Genomic DNA, 15,282 nt, shown 5'->3' with positions numbered 1-15,282 from the left:
AAGAATCCATGGATCGGATAGACACATGCTCTGGAGGCAGGAGAACCATGGTCTTTTTGGCCAGAAGGGTGCAATGAGGATTACCCTTGCTTGCTCCCTCCTGATCTTCCTGATCACTAGCGGAATTAGAGACATTGGAGGAAAGGCGTAAGCCAGTTTGAAGTTCCAAGGATGGTGTAGAGAGTCCAGCATGTCTGGGTGATCCATGGAGTTCAGGGAAGCGAATCTTTCTACCTGTCTGTTGCCTCTTGTGGCAAATAGATCTATCTGAGGCATTCCCCATGCTTTTGTTATTAGTCTGAACACGGCTCTGTTTAAGGACCATTCTCCCTGGCGCAGCCTGTTTCGGCTGAGGTAGTCCGCTTTGGTATTCTCTATTCCTCTGATGTGTAGGGCAGTTAGGGACGCAAGATGAGTCTCTGCAAATTGGAAGATCTCCCCTGCGATGGTCATCAGACTTCCTGACCGTGTACCGCCCTGGCGGTTTACATAGGCCACTGTGGTGGAGTTGTCTGAGAAAACTCTTACATCTGCTCCTTGGATCTGTGGAAGAAAATAATTTAAGGCTTTCCCTACTGCTGTTAACTCTTTCCAATTTGACGAACATGATGATTCTGACTGATTCCAGGTATCCTGGACTATATCATCCTCCATATGTGCACCCCATCCCGAAGGGCTGGCGTCCGTAGTAATTATTTTGGATGGATCTATTATCCATGGTACACCCCCTGAAAGGTGTCCCATATCTAGCCACCAGGATAGAGATTCTATGACATCTCTAGAGAGAGTTAGTTTACTCTCTAGGTGTCCTTCCCGTCCCTGGGCTGACAATACTTCATACTGCAATTGGCGGGTATGGAATTGCGCCCATGGTACAGCCGGGATACATGAGGACAATGATCCCAGTAAGGACATAGCCTTCCTTAGAGTCATGTAGGGGTTTTTAACCGCTTCTGACACTTTTGACTGTATAGTCCTTTTCTTTGAATGCGGGAGGAAGCTTTTTTGACTTACTGAGTCTAGCTGGATCCCTAGAAACATTTGAGTAGTGTCTGGATTCAGCCTGGACTTTTCGAAGTTGATAATCCATCCCAACTCCTGCAGGGATGAGATTGTGTTAGACAACCGCAATTTACATTGAGCTACAGAATTCCCTATTACTAGAAAGTCATCCAGGTAGGGTATTATTAAAGTGTCCCGTTGGCGTAGATGAGCCATTACCTCTAACATCACCTTTGTAAAAATGCGGGGGGCCATAGAAAGCCCAAATGGCATTGCTACATATTGGAAGTGACGAACCTGTCCCTCCAGGATGACCGCTACTCTTAGATACTGCTGGTGTTCGGCATGTATAGGAAGGTGATAGTAAGCATCTTTTAGGTCTATCCCGGCCATGACACACCTAGGGAACAAAAGCTTGATGGTAGAACTAATGGATTCCATTTTGAAAGTGTGGTTACGTAAAAAGGAATTTAGTTTTTTGAGGTTTATGATGGTTCTGAATGAACCATCTGGTTTATTGATCAAGAATAAAGGGGAATAGAACCCCCTCCCTTCTTGCTCCCGGGGAACTTCTATCAATACTTTTTTAGATAGAAGCGATAGGATCTCTGATTCCAGAGCTTTTTGTTGTTGTTGACCTCTCGGAGATGTTACAATAAAAGAATCCCAAGGGATTCTATCAAATTCTAATTTTAATCCATTCCCAATAATGTCCAGAATCCAAGGACTGGATGTTATTAATTTCCATTTAGCAGCGAAATGTTTCAATCTACCGCCCACTTCATAATTAACGGTACTTGTTACGTTTTGGGTTATAGGATCCGGAAAACAGAGCACCTTTTTGTTTTGGATCCTTTGCCTCCCAGCGCTCCCTTTGCTCAGTGGGTTTATTCCTGGTGAAGGGGCGTCTCCTGAAAGCTCTCCTGTAAGAGGGAAGGTACTGGTTAGGGAAGCCTTTCTTCCGCTCTCCTGCTTTATTTAAGAGCTCGTCCAGAGCTTTCCCAAATAGGAACTCACCGTGGCAGGGGATCGCACAAAGTTTTGCTTTGGCCTGTGCGTCCCCTTTCCAATTCTTCAACCAGAGTGCTCGCCGGGCTGTGTTTACTAGGCCGGCTGACCTGGCTGTTAGGCGTAGCGAATCCACCGAGGCGTCGGCTAGAAATGCTACTGCATCTTTCATTAGAGGGATTTTCGACAGAATTGTATTTCTGGAAGCTCCACTTCTAATTTGTTCCTCCAGCTGCTCCGTCCATACTAGCAGTGACCTTGCAGTACAGGTGCTAGAGATGGCTGGTCTGAATGCCCCCGTATTAGCCTCCCATGATCTTTTAAGCAAGGCTTCTGCTTTCCGATCTAACGGATCAGTTAGCGTCCCTGAGTCCTCCACAGGCAAGACCGACTGTTTAGAAGTTGAAGCCACTGCAGCATCAACTTTTGGTACCTTCTGCCAGGAATTAAGTTCTTCATCACTGAAGGGGTAGCGTCTTTTAGCAGAGGATGGTAAAAATCCTCTTGTATGTTGTTTCTCCCACTCTTTTTTAACCAGCTCCTTAATTGTGGGTATGGCGGGGAAGGACCTTCGTTTCCTTTGTCCTAACCCCGCGAACATGATGTCCTGCGCTGACTTCTTTCCCTTCTCCTCTGGGCACCCCATCGTGCTCCTGACGGCTTTGACTAAACTGTCTACACCGCTATTTGGTAGACAAAGCCCTCCTTCATATTCTGATGAACTCGGCTGGGACTCCTCTTCATCAGAGGATTTTTGCACTACCTCTGACTCCGAGCTTACTGGAGATCGGGACCTGCTAGGCTGGCGGGTACTGGTGCTACTTGTATGGGCCAGACCATGCATCTCTTCCCGAATTATGGCTCTAACGTCAGATGGAGTCATTACGTTTTCTTGCCGTAAGGTCAGAACGATGCACTCCGCACATAACCTCTTAGTATATGAGTCCGGGAGGGGTTGCAAGCATAAGGCACATTCTCTGTGTTTGGTTTTATGTGTCCTTTTCTTAGTCTAGAGGAAGGGGATATAGGAGGAACATATATCAGCATATGGGAAGAGACTCTTTTAAAAACTCACCCAGTGAAGCTGACAGGTACCGGTTCTGGAGGCGGATTCTTAGCTGAAAGACCTTTCTGTTTGGTGGCAGATCGCTTTTCCTGGGATCGATCTCCACTTTTGGTGCTGCTCCTGGCGCTTGTCTCCTTACTGGGAGACTGCTCTGTTGCAGACAAGTGCGCTACATCGGCCGGTGAAGCCATACTTACACACACCGGCCGACGCTAGCGCTGCACTTTTAAATCTGGCGCCGAATCTCCTGCCTCCCCGGACCCAACCCGGAAGTGCTCCAGCGGCTTCCGGGTTAGACGCGCCGCTCCTCCTTACCATGCGGCGGCTGCTGGATAAGAAGCCGGCCGCTGAGCGCGCGCGTCCTCATGGATCCGGGCGGCCCAGCGGCACCGAACCCGGACCATGGCGACGATCAGACGAGGGGGGAGGCTGCAAACAGTGGCTCCCCCGACGCTGCCTCTGGTACCGCAGCCCCTGCCGTTCCACCAGAGACTGACGCAGGCGGGTGCATGGCCCAGGAATCCTCTTCTCTGCAGGTACTTCGAGGTTCCCATAGAAACAGGAAACCTAAACTGAGGAGGAGAGGGGACCGCCTCCTTTTATTCTGTAGGTTTCCTGTTCCTATGGGCGGATCCCTCTCTCTCATGTGGGGTGCTGTCGTGGCGAAGGGTAAAAAATGATTTTTTAATTTTCACAGCGCTACATTCTAAACTTTAGTGAAACAATTGGGGGTTAAAAGTGCTCACCACACATCTAGATTAGTTCCTTAGAGGGTCTACTTTCCAAAATGGTGTCACTTGTGGGGGTTTCCACTGTTTTAGGCACATCAGGGGCTCTCCAATCGCGACATGGGTTCCGATCTCAATTCCAGCAAATCTTGCATTGAAAAGTCAAATGGCGCTCCTTCACTTCCGAGCTCTGCCATGTGCCCAATCAATGGTTTACCCCAACATGTAGGGTATCGGCGTACTCAGGACAAATTGTACAACGACTTTTTTGGTCCACTTTCTCCTGTTACCCTTGGTAAAATAAAACAAATTGGATTTGAAGTAAAAATTTTGTGAAAAAAAAAGTTAAATGTTCAATTTTTTTTTTTAAACATTCCAAAAATTCCTGTGAAGCACCTGAGGGGTTAATAAACTTTTTGAATGTGGTTTTGAGTACCTTGAGGGGTGCAGGTTTTAGAATGGTGTCACTTTTGGGCATTTTCTGTCATATAGACCCCTCAAAGTCACTTCAAGTGTGAGGTGGTCCGTAAAAAAAATGGTTTTGCAAATTTTGTTGCAAAAATGAGAAATCGCTGGTCAACTTTTAACCCTTATAACTCCCTAACAAAAAAAAATTATGTTTCCAAAATTGTGCTGATGTATAGCAGACATGTGGGAAATGTTGTTTATTAACTGTATTATGAGATATAACTCTCTAATTTAAGGGCATAAAAACTAAAAGTTTGAAAATTGCTAAATTTTCATAATTTTCGACAAATTTTTGTTTTTTTCACAAATAAATGCAAGTCATATCGAAGAAGTTTTACCACTATCATGAAGTACAATATGTCACGAGAAAACAATGTCAGAATCAGCAGGATCCGTTGAAGCGTTTCAGAGTTATGACCTCATAAAGTGACAGTGGTCAGAATTGTAAAAATTGGCCGTGTCACTTAGGTGAAAACAGGCTTCGGGGTGAAGGGGTTAAAAATAACTGCAGATTGTTTTTTGCTTTGAGACCCCTTTCCTCTGGTGACCCCATTCAGCAGGTGAAAATTGTCATCTCTCTGCTGCGTGGTGACCCTCAGGACTGGGCATTCTCCCTTGAATCAGGAGATCCGGCATTGCTTAATGTAGACGCATTTTTTCAAGCGCTCGGATTACTGTATGACAAACCTAATTCTGTGGATCAGGCAGAAAAAACCTTGCTGGCTCTGTGTCAGGGTCAGGAAGCGGCAGAATTATACTGCCAGAAATTTAGAAAGTGGTCTGTGCTCACTAAATGGAATGAGGATGCCCTGGCAGCAATTTTCAGAAAGGGTCTTTCTGAAGCCCTTAAAGATCTTATGGTGGGGTTCCCCACGCCTGCTGGTTTGAGCGAATCTATGTCTCTAGCTATTCAGATTGATCGGCGTCTGCGCGAGCGCAAGGTTGTGCACCATATGGCAGTGTCCTCTGAGCAGAGTCCTGAGCCTATGCAATGTGATAGGTTTTTGACTAGAGCAGAACGGCAGGAATTCAGACGTCAGAATAGGCTGTGTTTTTACTGTGGTGATTCTGCTCATGTTATTTCTGATTGCCCTAAGCGTACTAAGAGGGTCGCTAGTGTCATGGTTCCCAATGGCAGGGGAACATCAGGACACATAGAAAAACGGACAAGCTCTCGGGTGATGGAAACTAGAGCTGACCACGATGCTAAACCTATCACACAACTAATAGTAGCCAGGGAACGTACCTACGTTTTTGCTAGACGTCTCGCACCAGCCGGAGAACTAACTACCCCTGGTAGATGAAACATAGACCTGGCTTGCCTCCAGAGAAAATCCCCACAGGAGATAGTAGCCCCCCACATATAATAACGGTGAGTTCAGATGAAAAGACACACGTAGTATGAAAGCAGATTTAGCACAGCGAGGCCCACTAACTAGATAGCAGAAGGATACAATAGTGGACTTCGCGACAAAACCCTATCAAATACCATCCTGAAGTTACCTTAAACTCATGTGCCAACTCATGACACCGGAGTGGTAACTTCAGCCCACAAGAGCTTCCAGCTGCAGAGAATCACATAACTGCAAACTGGACAAAACATACAAAAATATACTAAGGACAAAAGTGTCCAATTTAGCTGGTCAGCAGACTGGGAGCAGGTACATGCAACAGAATGACTCAGGATTAGTGTTGAGCGATACCGTCCGATACTTGAAAGTATCGGTATCGGAAAGTATCGGCCGATACCGGCAAAATATCGGATCCAATCCGATACCGATACCCGATACCAATACAAGTCAATGGGACTCATGTATCGGACGGTATTCCTGATGGTTCCCAGGGTCTGAAGGAGAGGAAACTCTCCTTCAGGCCCTGGGAACCATATAAATGTGTAAAAGAAAGAATTAAAATAAAAAATATCGCTATACTTACCTCTCCGACGCAGCCGGGACCTCAGCGAGGGAACCGGCAGCGTTGTTTGTTTAAAATTCGCGCTTTTACATGGTTACGCGAAGTCCCGGCTTGTGATTGGTCAGGGCGGCCATGTTGCCGGGCCGCGGACCAATCACAGCAAGCCGTGACGAAATTACGTCACGGCTTGCTGTGATTGGTCCGCGTCCCGGCAACATGGCCGCCATTAACCAATCACAAGCCGTGACGTCACGGGAGGCTGGACTTGCGCGCTTTTTAAAAAGCGCGCGTGTCCAGCCTCCAGTGACGTCCCGGCTTATGATTGGTCACGGCGCCATGTTGCCGGGACGCGGACCAATCACAGCAAGCCGTGACGAAATTACGTCACGGCTTGCTGTGATTGGTCCGCATCCCGGCAACATGGCCGCCATTAACCAATCACAAGCCGTGACGTCACGGGAGGCAGGACAAGCGCTCATTTTAAAATTTTAAAATGCGCGCGTGTCCAGCCTCCCGGCTTGTGATTGGTTGATCGCGGCGCAACCAATCATAAGCCGGGACGTCACTGGAGGCTGGACACGCGCGCTTTTTAAAAAGCGCGCAAGTCCAGCCTCCCGTGACGTCACGGCTTGTGATTGGTTAATGGCGGCCATGTTGCCGGGACGCGGACCAATCACATCAAGCCGTGACGTATTTTCGTCACGGCTTGCTGTGATTGGTCCGCGGCCCGGCAACATGGCCGCCCTGACCAATCACAAGCCGGGACTTCACGTAACCATGTAAAAGCGCGAATTTTAAACAAACAACGCTGCCGGTTCCCTCGCGGAGGTCCAGGCTGTGTCGGAGAGGTGAGTATAGCGATATTTTTTATTTTAATTCTTTCTTTTACACATTTTAACATTAATGTTGTTCCGATACCCGATACCACAAGAGTATCGGAATCCCGGTATCGGAATTCCGATACAGCAAGTATCGGCCGATACCCGATACTTGCAGCATCGGAATGCTCAACACTACTCAGGATACATTGATGGCCGGCACTGGAATGACTGAGGAGCAAGGCTAAATAGGATACTCCCACATCCTGATAGAAACAGGTGAACTGAGAAAGCAAAGCTCACAAGACACCAGTACCACAAGAGACCACCGGGGGAGCCCACAAACCGAATCACAACACGCTAGGTCTTTTACCATTAGTACTGTACAGCCTAAATTTCTCTTGTCTGGTACCCTGATTTGCTCATTATCGTACTTTTCTGTCATGGCATTTGTGGATTCAGGTGCTGCCCTGAACTTGATGGACATAGAGTTCGCCAGACGCTGTGGTTTTTCCTTGCAGCCTTTGCAGAGCCCTATTCCCTTAAGGGGCATTGATGCTACACCATTGGCCAAGAATAAACCTCAGTACTGGACTCAGCTGACCATGTGCATGGCTCCAGCACATCAGGAAGATTGTCGTTTTCTGGTGTTGCATAATTTGCATGAAGTTGTTGTGCTGGGTTTTCCATGGTTACAGGTACATAATCCGGTGCTGGATTGGAAATCTATGTCGGTGACTAGTTGGGGTTGTCAAGGGGTACATAGTGACATTCCTTTGATGTCAATATCCTCTTCCCCTTCTTCTGAAGTTCCTGAGTTTTTGTCGGATTTCCAGGATATATTTCATGAGCCCAGGTCCAGTTCCCTTCCTCCTCATAGGGACTGATTGTGCTATTAACTTGATTCCTGGCTGTAAGTTCCCTAAGGGCCGACTTTTCAATCTGTCTGTGACAGAGCATGCCGCCATGCGGAGTTATGTTAAGGAGTCTTTGGAGAAGGGGCATATTCAGCCCTCTTCGTCACCGTTGGGAGCGGGATTCTTTTTTGTTGCCAAGAAGGATGGCTCCTTGAGACCCTGTACTGATTATCGCCTTCTTAATAAGATCACGGTCAAATTCCAATACCCTTTACCTTTGCTTTCTGATTTGTTTGCTCGGATTAAGGGGGCTAGTTGGTTTACCAAGATTGACCTTCGAGGGGCGTATAATCTTGTTCGTATCAAACAGGGTGACGAATGGAAAACTGCATTTAATACGCCCGAAGGCCATTTTGAATACCTTGTGATGCCATTCGGGCTCTCTAATGCTCCATCTGTGTTTCAGTCCTTCATGCATGATATCTTCCGGAATTATCTTGATAAATTCATGATTGTATATTTGGATGATATTTTTATTTTTTCCGATGATTGGGAGTCTCATGTGAAACAGGTCAGGATGGTATTTCAGATCCTTCGTGATAATGCTTTATTTGTGAAGGGGTCTAAGTGCCTATTTGGAGTTCAGAAGGTTTCTTTTTTGGGTTTCATTTTTTCTCCCTCGTCTATAGAAATGGATCCTGTTAAGGTCCAAGCCATTCATGATTAGATTCAACCCACATCTGTGAAGAGCCTTCAGAAATTTTTGGGCTTTGCTAATTTTTATCGCCGTTTCATTGCCAACTTTTCCAGTGTGGTTAAGCCCCTGACCCATTTAACGAAGAAAGGCGCTGATGTGACGAATTGGTCCTCTGCGGCTGTTGAGGCCTTTCAGGAGCTTAAACGCCGATTTACTTCTGCCCCTGTGTTGCGTCAGCCAGATGTTTCTCTTCCTGTTTCCCAGAAGATGTCTGTTATCTGGGTGGTTTGTGACCGGTTTTCTAAGATGGTCCATTTGGTACCTTTGCCTAAATTGCCTTCTTCCTCTGATTTGGTTCCATTGTGTTTTCAGCATGTGGTTCATTTGCATGGCATTCCGGAGAATATTGTGTCTGACAGAGGTTCTCAGTTTGTTTCTAGGTTTTGGCGGTCCTTTTGTGCTAGGATGGGCATTGATTTGTCTTTTTCTTCGGCGTTTCATTCTCAGACAAATGGCCAAACTGAGCGAACCAATCAGACCTTGGAAACCTATTTGAGATGCTTTGTGTCTGCTGATCAGGATGATTGGGTGGCCTTCTTGCCGTTGGCCGAGTTTGCCCTTAATAATCGGGCTACTTTGGTTTCGCCTTTCTTTTGTAATTTTGGTTTTCATCCTCGTTTTTCTTCAGGGCAGGTTAAGCCTTCTGATTGTCCTGGTGTGGATTCTGTGGTGGACAGGTTACAGCAGATTTGGACTCATGTGGTAGACAATTTGACGTTGTCTCAGGAGAAGGCTCAGCGTTTTGCTAACCGCCGTCGGTGTGTTGGTCCCCGGCTTCGTGTTGGGGATTTAGTCTGGTTATCTTCTTGTCACGTTCCTATGAAGGTTTCTTCCCCTAAGTTCAAGCCTCGGTTTATTGGTCCTTATAAGATTTCTGAGATTATCAATCCGGTATCTTTTCGTTTGGCCCTTCCGGCCTCTTTTGCCATCCATAATGTTTTCCATAGATCTTTGTTGCGGAGATATGTGGTGCCCGTTGTTCCCTCTGTTGATCCTCCTGCACCGGTGTTGGTTGAGGGGGAGTTGGAATATGTGGTGGAGAAGATTTTGGATTCTCGTTTTTCGAGGCGGAAAGCTTCAGTATCTTGTCAAGTGGAAGGGTTATGGTCAGGAGGATAATTCTTGGGTTGTTGCCTCCGATGTCCATGCCGCCGATTTGGTTCGTGCTTTTCACTTGGCTCATCCTGATCGGCCTGGGGGCTCTGGTGAGGGTTCGGTGACCCCTCCTCAAGGGGGGGGTACTGTTGTAAATTCCGTTCTTGGGCTCCTTCCGGTGGTTGTAAATGGCACTTTTGTGAATTCTGCCCTTGGGCTCCCTCCGGTGGTTTTAAGTGGAACTGCTGCTCCTTGGATTTAGCTTTAGCAGCTGCTTCCACTGATCGTCTCTCCTGCTCTGCTATTTAGCCTGGCTCTAATCTTCAGCCAGTGCCAGCTGTCAATGTTTCTTGGTTGGATTCAGATCTCTCCTTGGATTTCCCTGATAGTCTGTCCAGTTCAGCAAAGATAAGTCCTTGCTTGTTCATTTGTTGTCCACTTGCTGTGGACTTAATCGTTCAGCTCATTTTATGTTTTCTCTAGTCCAGCTTGTCAGTATTGAATATTCAGTTAAGCTGGAAGCTCTGGGGAAGCAGATTTGCCCTCCACACCGTTAGTCAGGTGTGGAGATTTTTTGTAAACTCTGCGGTGGATTTTTCTAGCTTTTAATACTGACCGCACAGTATTCTTTCCTATTCTGTCTATCTAGTTAGAAGTGGCTTCCTTTGCTAAATCCTGGTTTCATTCTGTGTATGTCGTTTCCCCCTCTACTCACAGTCAATATTTGTGGGGGCTATCTATCCTTTGGGAATTTTCTCTGAGGCAAGATAGCTTTCCTGTTTCCATCTTTAGGGGTAGTTAGTTCTCCGGCTGTGACGAGATGTCTAGGGAGTGACAGGAACATTCCACGGCTACTTCTAGTGTTGTGTTAGGTTTAGGAACTGCGGTCAGTACAGATACCACCTCCCCAGAGCTCGTCCCATGTTGCTCCTTAACCACCAGGTCATAACACAGCTCGTACCAGTCTTCAACGCCCAACTAAAAACCAAATACTGACCCCGGTGGATTTATTCAACTTTTGCAACAAGCAACTGCATGGAATCAAGGTTTTTTTTGTTCCAAAAGAAAAAAATTGATGAAATACGGGTAGTTCAAGAGGAAAGGTTCAAAGATGGACATACAATTGCTGGAACAAGAGAAAATCACCAGTTGTGCCAATTGATGACCAAAAGGTTCGCATTTCAAGGGTGTCAAATGACCCATCATCTTTCATTGCCCATGTAGATAGATCTGTCAGATCAGAAATGCCTTTTGTGCCAATTGCAAACCTCCAGCCAGGGCAATACATTGCCTGCATTTACGATAGGAACTGGTGGATTGGAAATATTTCTGAAATTTCAGTCGACGAGCATGATGCATTAATAAATTTTATGCATCCTCATGGACCAGCTAGCTTCTTTCACTGGCCTGTGAGAAATGATACATGCTGGATTCCAGAGCACTCAATCATTGCAATAATTCCAGCACCAGCTGCAACAGCAATGGGCCGACAATACAGCTTCTCTGAACCGATTATGTTGCAAGTTCAGCAACAATTCCAGACCACTTAGACTGAACATTATGGCTTGGGAACCAACAAAAGATACCAAATATTAGGCTTGGGATCCTTGGCAAAGACACCCACCCTCAGGCTTCGGAACCTGCAATAAAGAGACCGCCCGAGGATCGCCTTGCACGGCTATCGGCCATGGCTCCTAGGCGATGGGGCTGCCAATTCTCGAAAGACAGCATTATTACAATTCTTAATAGGATTATAATACCAATTCTTAGGGAACTGGTTGTGGTATAACCACCATGGACCAACGCAAGGGTTTGAATATATTGTTTTGTCATAGCCGGTAATAATTTTATCGTGTTTAGCAGCAAAAGTTGAGCTAGTATGCCAAATTTCAGCATCACAGCCAGTATAGAACTCTAATGGCTATGTGCCAAAGTTTGCAAAATCCTCTTAGCTGAAGCCGCAGGCTTGGTGGAACCTCCAGTGAAAGGTCAACAGTGCCCAATGTATTTGAGATCTGGCCCTAAAAATGTACAGAACCTCTTTTCAAACATACATGTACATCCTTATAAATTTTCAGCAAAATCGGAGACGGTCGAGTGAGGACCACTGGTCCACTTGACATGGAATGACCCATGTTGTATGATCGCACTGATGAGAGATGTTTAATAAAAAATTTCAAATTGAAAAAAAATCAGTTTTAGCAACAAGAAATATCTGTCACTATATGGAAAGCAGAGTCACTGCACAATGTTAGTTAAGTCACATCCATAACTACTTTATTATACTCTATTATCCTATATGACTCCATATAATATAGGAGTTTCACATTTTGTATTGAAGAACTGAAATAAATTAACTTTTTTATGATATTCTAATTTTGTGAGATGCACCTGAATGTGTGGGGGTACGGTGAAACTGTGGAAATATCTTTTGTGTGAGACATGCTAATACTGTGGAAACTTTATACTGTGTGAGTGGCATCATATATACTGTATGAGGCAGAGGTGTCAAACTGCATTCCTCGAGGGCCTCAAACCATGAGTGTTTTCAAGATTTCCTTGTCATATTGCACGACTCGTTAAAGGGTTGATTGTGACTTGTAGGATCGCTACTTCCAATAGGTGGCGTTATAGAGTAAAGTCCTCTTTTTTCTCAGAAGAGGCAATTTGCATATTTAAATTCCCAGAGGAGCTTTGCACGGCGAATAAGCCTCCTTACCTTGACAAGCCAGAGATGGTATGTCACTCTCCATAAGGAGAAACGATACCCCTTAGACCCCATGTCCAGAGCCTCTCACCTAGCCAAATCAGTTCTCATGCTTCGCACTGACGAGGGCCAACAGCCCGAAACACCGTGTCTGCGAATTGAGATACTGATTTGGCTTTTATCCTAAGTCATATTGCACGACTCGTTAAAGGGTTGATTGTGACTTGTAGGATCGCTACTTCCAATAGGTGGCGCTATAGAGTAAAGTCCTCTTTTTTCTCAGAAGAGGCAATTTGCTAGATTTCCTTAGCATTCCACAAGGTGCTGGAATCATTCTGTGCAGGTGATTAAATTTTCAGCTGTGCAATACAAGGAAATCCTGAAAATATGACCTGTTTGCGGCCCTCGAGGAATGCAGTTTGACACCTCTGGTATAAGGGGTGTAAAATGGCGTGTCATAAGGAGAATGAATCGTCATGGCTGTGCTGCATTTGTACAAAATAACTGCCATCAGCCATCCAGAAGGGACCCTGCGGAATCAATGGGAAAACGGAGAGTTTCAGGAAGAAAGAGTCTATGAGGTACACCAGATCATGTGACCTTGATGACACAGTTTCCTGTTATTATGAAGGTCATAGCCCCAAAGCCAGAACAGATTTGGTGCCAAGCAAAACAATGGGGTGCTAGGGAGGAATTTGAGGTACCAGGCCATGGTAAAGTGCCCGAGGCAGTTGGTTGTGGAGGCAGAACCCAGGTGGCACCAGATGAGTCCCAGAGTCCAGACTACGCCAGCCAAGGCCCGAGAACCAGACCTGCACCAGTCAAGACCCAGAGTCCAAACTATGCCTGTCAAGGCCTGAGAACCTGACCTGTGCCGGTCAAGACCCGGAGTCCAGACTACGTCAGCCAAGGCCCGAGAACCAGACCTGTTCTGGTCAAAACCCGGAGTCCAGAATAAGACTGTCGAGGCCTGAGAACCTGACCTGCGCCGGTCAAGACCCAGAGTCCAAACTATGCCAGGCAAGAGCAGAGTCACAGCTCTTATTTCTTTTGGCACAAGACACATCCGCCTTTGGTCAAGCACCGAAGATCTGTGAGGAGAGTCCACTCAGTAGTACATGCTTGCAGTGAAGAGCAGGAGGCTCGAGTGAGCAGGGCCATTGCTTCCAGCACTGACGTCAGTACAGGTAAAGAAGAAAAATAACAGCACCAGGTGATTTCCATAAAAAAATCACATTTGTCACTTTTTATTTAATCCATAGTTTGCAAAAAGTTAAAAACTGAAAGTCTGAAGCGCGTTAGACGTGTGGGGGATGTTTGCCCCTTGACATTTAATGACATGTATCTTTTTAACTTTTTGCAAACTATGGATTAAATAAAAAGACAAATGTGATTTTTTTTTATGGAAATCACCTGGTGCTGTTTATTTTCTTCTTTGCCTGCATTTACAAGTTGATTCCAGCCATATTGAACCTGGCACCCGTGGTCCTGTGATACTCTGGTGAGCACTGATTAATTCCTTTTTCCCTTTCATTATGTTGAGTCAGTACAGGTGTTGGTCCAGGGTGTACAAGAGACAAGATGAAAGATGACTGAAGTGAAGGCGGCCCAGGGAGCCTTGATAGGCTTTATTAGGAGGACTTATGGCCTAACGGGAAGAGGCGGAGACCCCGCTATGGCCGGTGTTCGCAGAGTAGAGTGTTGTCGACTATATGTGTCAGGAAAATCCCCCTTGTCAGTAGCTAAAGTCACATGTGGTTAGAGGCTGCTATTAGTGAGAGTGAGGCGGAGAATTCATTGTGTATCTGATATTGGATATTTCACCTCGTAATCACCCTGTTCTGCATTATTCACTGTTGTCATAGTGACCACAATTCCCATTATCAGGAAATAAATAATTATATTGGTTACTTCCGCCTTGTGTTTGTCGGTGTGTTGTATCCGGTCACCTGATTATAGGGGCATAATGGGGGCATTATACTGTGTGGGGGCATCATATATACTGCAAAAGGGGCATATTGGGGGCATTACACTGTGTGGGGGCATCATATATACTGCATAAGGGGCATTATACTGTGTGGGGGGCCAAGAAAGGGCCCTGTACTGTGAGAACAATCCGCTCCCTCACTTCCTGTCCTCCATAGTTGGGTGGTATGTATTAATTACAGGAAATAGAACAAAAATACAATGATTCCTATAAAGTGGCAACAAAAACCCCAAAAGAGTCCCAGTACTGAAGGGGTTAATGCCCCCTGCGCTCAGTTATGGGGAATCTCCAGCACTTACCTCCACCTGCAGAGCCGCACTCCACATATATGGCTGCTCTGTGTGCACAGGACGGACCTGTGATGAGGTCACAGGTGGGGAGGAGTCAGAGGGGGTCACATGATCAGGGTCCTCAGGGAATGATATCCGCAGTGCAGACGCTACATGGAAGCTTCTCCTCAGTCAGTGACATTCCCGCCATTATTTCCCCTCACTACTGGCACAATTACCTCACGCCGCCTTTTCTACACAGTGTTATGTGTGGAATGTAACGTGTGATTTCTCTGGAGACAAATAGACCCCACACATGAGGGAATTATCACCAGTTACCGGACGTCTAGTATATGGCGGCATATGATTGTGCTATGGACTCCACACCAGGAGCTGAAATGCTGAAATCTCACTTAGTTACCCCCTTCCAGTGCCCGGCTGAGGGCTCATTTCCACATGCGAGGCACACGTCCGTATCTCGCATGTGGAAACCAAGCTGTGGAGCCGGCACTTGGGAGCGGAGCTGTGCAGCCGCATAGGAACATATGGAGCTGCACAGCTCCGCTCCAAAGTGCCGGCGCCAGAGCTTGGTTTCCACATGCGAGA

The 15,282-nt window shown here is 46.3% G+C and overlaps 1 protein-coding gene across 1 annotated transcript in view; it reads right to left on the bottom strand.

Annotated features, from left to right (window-relative positions):
* Nucleotides 1-14,904, bottom strand: part of LOC143767934 (uncharacterized) — a 96,948-nt gene extending 82,044 nt beyond the window's left edge. The window contains exon 1 of the mRNA XM_077256466.1: nt 14,707-14,904. The gene's annotated coding sequence lies outside the window, so the exon portion shown is untranslated. The remainder of the gene's footprint in view (nt 1-14,706) is intronic.
* Between the last annotated feature and the right edge of the window lie 378 nt (nt 14,905-15,282).

This window comes from Ranitomeya variabilis, chromosome 4, assembly GCF_051348905.1.
Source record: "Ranitomeya variabilis isolate aRanVar5 chromosome 4, aRanVar5.hap1, whole genome shotgun sequence".
Classification (NCBI taxonomy): Eukaryota; Metazoa; Chordata; class Amphibia; order Anura; family Dendrobatidae; genus Ranitomeya; species Ranitomeya variabilis.
The sequence above is the reverse complement of the archived record's forward strand: the minus strand, read 5'-3'. Positions and strand labels throughout refer to the sequence as shown.